We start from the raw sequence: 4,501 nt of genomic DNA on the forward strand, positions 1-4,501 counted from the left end.
TGTTCCCTCTAATCCTACTTTGTTCAGGGTTTTTATCATGAGCGGATATTGTACTTTGTCAGATGCTTTTTCTGCATCAACTAAAATAATCATATGGTTCTTATCTTTTCTCTTGTTAATAAGATGTATCACATTGATTCATTTGTGAATATTGAACCACCCTTGCATTCCAGAAATAAATCCCACTTGATTGTGGTGAACAATTTCTTTTAATGTATGATTGCATATGGTATGTTAGCATTTTGTTGAGGATTTTTGCATCCATGTTCATCATAGATATTGGCCTGTGATCATCACAGATATTTATCTGTGATGTCTTTTCTGGTTTTGGTGTCAGAGTGATACTGGCCTCATAGAAGAGTTTGGAATTTTTCTTTCTCTTCTATTTTTTGGAATACATTGAAAAGAATAAGTATTTTTTTCTTTAAAATGTTTGGTAGAGGAGTACTTGAATGGCTCAATCAGTTGAGTGTTTGACTCTTGATTTTGGCTCAGGTCATGATCTCATTGTTCATAACATGGAGTCCCATGTCAGGACTGTCTCTCCCTTTCTCTCTGCCCTTCCCCCACTCAGGCTTTTTCTCTTAAAATAAATAAACATTTTAAAAAATAAACGTTTGGTAGAATTCACTTGTTAAGTTGTCTGGTCCTGGACTTTTGTGTTTTGGGAGTTTATTGATTACAGATTCAATTTCTTTACTGGCTAGGTCTGCTCAAATTTTCTATTTCTTTCTACTTCAGTTTTGGTAGGTTATATGTTTCTAGGAATTTATCCATTTCTTCTAGGTTGTTCAATTTGTTGGCATATAATTTTTCATAATATTCTCTTAAAATTCTCTTTTTTTCTGTGGTGTTGATTGTTATTCTCTTTCATTAGTGATTTTGTTTATTTGGCTTTTCCCTCTCCCCCCTGCCCTTTTTCTTTTCTTTTCTTTTCTTTCTTTCTTTCTTTCTTTCTTTCTTTCTTTCTTTCTCTCTTTCATCTTTCTTCCTTTCTTCCTTTCTTCCTTCCTTTCTCCCTCCCTCTCTCTCTCTGTCTCTCTCTCTTTTTTTCTTTCTTTCTTGTAAGTCCAGGTAGAAGTTGATCTTTCCAAAGAACCAGCTCCTGGCTTCATTGATCTTATCTATTGTTTTCTTTTGTTTTTAGTTCCTATATCATTTATTTCTGCTCTAATATTTATTATTTCATTCCTTGTGCTAGCTTGGGGTTTTGTTTGTGGTTCTTTTTCTAGCTCCTTTAAGTGTAAGATTAGGTTCTTTATTTGAGGTTTTTCTTGCTTCTTGAGGTAGGCCTGTATTGTATAAACTTTCCTCTTAGAACCACTTTTCCTGCATCCCTAAGATCTTGGATTATTGTGTTTTTATTGTCATTTGCCTCCATGCAGTTTATTTATTCTTTAATTTCTTGATTGGCCTGTTCTTTAGTATCATGTTATCTAATGTCCACGTATTTGTGTTCTTTCCAGATTTCTTCTTGTGGCTGATCTCTAGTTTCATACCAGAGTTGTCAGAAAACATGCATGGTAAGACTTCGATCTTCTTGAATTTGCTGAGGCTTGTTTTGTGGCCTAATATGTGATCTATTAGGAGAATGTTCCATGTACTTTGAAAAGAATGTGTATTTTGCTGTTTTAGGTTGGAATGTACTGAATATATCTGTTAAATCCATCTGGTCCAGTATGTCATTCATAGATACTGTTTCCTTATTGATTTTCTGTTGGGTCACCTGTCCACTGGGGTAAGCCGGGTTTTAAATTCCTCTATTCTTATTGTGTCACTATCAATTAGTTCTTTTTTTTTTTTAATGTTTATTTATTTTTGAGACAGAGAGAGACAGAACATGAATGGGGGAGGAGCAGAGAGAGAGAGAGAGAGAGACACAGAATCCGAAGCAGGCTCCAGGCTCTGAGCTGTCAGCACAGAGCCAGACGTGGGGCTCGAACTCATGGACCATGAGATCGTGACCTGAGACGAAGTCGGACGCTTAACCGACTGAGCCACCCAGGCGCCCCTCAATTAGTTCTTTTATGTTTATTATTAACTGTTTTATGTATATGGGTGTTCCCATGTCAGGCATATAAATATTTACAATTGTTATATCTTTTTGTCGGACTGTCCCCTTTATTATTATATAATGTCCTTCTTTGTCTCTTGCTGTAGTCTTTGTTCTAAAGTTCATCTTATCCAATATAAGTATTGCTACTCTGGCTTTCTTTTGACATTCATTTGTGTGATAAGTGTTTCTCCATCCTCTCATTTCAATTTGCAGGTGTCTTTAGGTATTAAATGAGTCTCTTGTAGGCAACATATAGACAGGTCTTGTTTTTTTTTGTTTTTTATTAAAACCCATTCTGTCACCTTGTCTTTTGATTGGAGTGTTTAGTCCATCTACATTCAAAGTAATTATTGATATGTATTTTATTGTTATTTGTTTTGTGGTTGTTTTTGTAGTTTTTCTCTGATCCTTTATTTTCTTGCCTCTTTCATGGTTTACTGGCTTTCTTTAGTGATATACTCGGATTCCTTTCTTTTTATTCTTTGCATATTTATTACTGGTTTTTGATTTGTGGTTACCATTTGGTTTGTATATAACATCTTCTGTATATAGCAGTCTACATTAAGTTAATGGTCATATAAGTTTGAACCCATTCTTTACTCCACCGCCACTCCCCAACGTTTTAGGTATATGGTGTCATGTTTTACATCTTTTATTTTATGAATCCCTTGACTTTTTTACAGAAATATTTATTTTTACAGTTTTTGTGGGTTTTTTTCCTTTCCATACTCACATTTATGGTCTTTCCTTTCCACTCAAGGAGTCCCCTTTAATATTTCTTGTAGGGCTGGTTTAGTGGTCATGAACTCCTTTAGATTTTGTTTGGGATACTCTTTTATCTCTTCTATTCTGAATGATAGCATTGCTGGATAGTATTTTTGGCTGCAGATTTTTCCCTTTCAGCACTTTGAATATATCATGCCACTCTCTTGTGGACAGCAAGTTTCTGTTTAAAAAATTGCTGATAGCCTTATGGGGTTTCTCTGTTCTCTTTTCAATTGCTGCTTTTATTTTTTTTATCACTAATTTTTCCAAATTAATTAATATATGTTTTGGTGGGACCTCCTTGGTTTGATTTTTTGGGGGATCTCTGTGCCCCTTAGACCTGGATATCTGTTTCCTTCACTCAGTAGAGAAGTTTTCAGCTATTATTTCTTCAAATAAATTTTCTGCTCCCTTTTCTCTCCCTTCTTATTCTAGGATCCCTATCATGTGAGTGTTGTCATGCTTGATGGAGTCACTGAGTTCCTTAAGTCTGTTCTCATTTTCATAATTCTTTCTCTCATTTGTTAAGTTTGATTAATTTTCATTCCTGTCTTCCAGGTTATTCTTTTCTCTGTTTCCTCTAACCTATTTATTCTATCAAGTGTATTTTTAATTTCATTTATTGTGTCCTTCATATCTGATTGGTTCCTTTTTATTTCTTTGTTAAGGATATCACTGATGTTTTCTACCATTTCTCAAGTCCAGTGAGTATCTTTATGATCATCACTTTCAATTCTTTATCATGCATATTGCCTATATCCATTTTTGCTTAGGTCTCTTGCTATAGTTTGGTGTTGTTCTTTCATTTGGAACATATGCCTCTGTCTCATTTTGTCTAACTCTCTGTGTCTTTTTCTCTGTGTTAGAAATGTTAGCTAAGTCTCCAGCTCATGAATGTCCTTATGCAGAAGAGGTCCTGTAGTGCCCTGCAGTGTCCCCTGTTCCCCAGGAGCTGGCACTTCGGGAAGTGTCTCTTATGTGTGTTTCATGTGCCCTGCTGTTGAGTCCTGGCTGCTTTTTCCTTCAGTCCATTCATCTTCAGAGCCTCTTTTTGCCTGTCCCTGACCAGGGTGGGGGGTGGGGGGGTCATTTTAACAAGTTGTTCACTGGTCTGCTTGCTAAATGAGACCTGGTGCTGTTGCCACTGGAACTGAGGCCCCACAAAATTGCAGGTCAGGAATCCCATTGTTGGCAAAGTTTGCACCAGTCTTCTAAGGGAAGGGCCCCACAGTGACAGGACTGAGGCAAGTGTGACTAGGAAAAGTGAATCCAATGAAATGTAAGGGGGCGGAGCTTGGTATAAGCAAGTTTAGTAGCAAGTGTGGATATTGTGCTGGTTTCTGCATGTGGTTGTGTGTTTATGCTGGGGAGTAGAGGAGGGAAATGGCACCGGTCAGCAACTTTGTTCCTAGAGGGGTCTTCTCATGATCTCTGCCTTTCCAGGACACATTCTGAAATGTGTAAATTACTCTCCCTCCACTATGACCCAGGTATTTTGTTTGTTTTTCAAATTGCTGCTTCTACACTGTATCTCTACTGCTCTTTGTTGTAGTGTCTCTTCAAGGGCAGAACTTCATGTCCTAATGCCCTTGGGGCTCTCCTAAGGCAAGTCCATCAACTTTTAAAATTCTAGGCTTTAAGTCCCACTAATTGTAAGAGCTCACAAAATTCAGCCCTTCT

The sequence above is a fragment of the Panthera onca genome, chromosome B4, assembly GCF_046562875.1.
Source record: "Panthera onca isolate mPanOnc1 chromosome B4, mPanOnc1 haplotype 2, whole genome shotgun sequence".
Lineage (NCBI taxonomy): Eukaryota > Metazoa > Chordata > Mammalia > Carnivora > Felidae > Panthera > Panthera onca.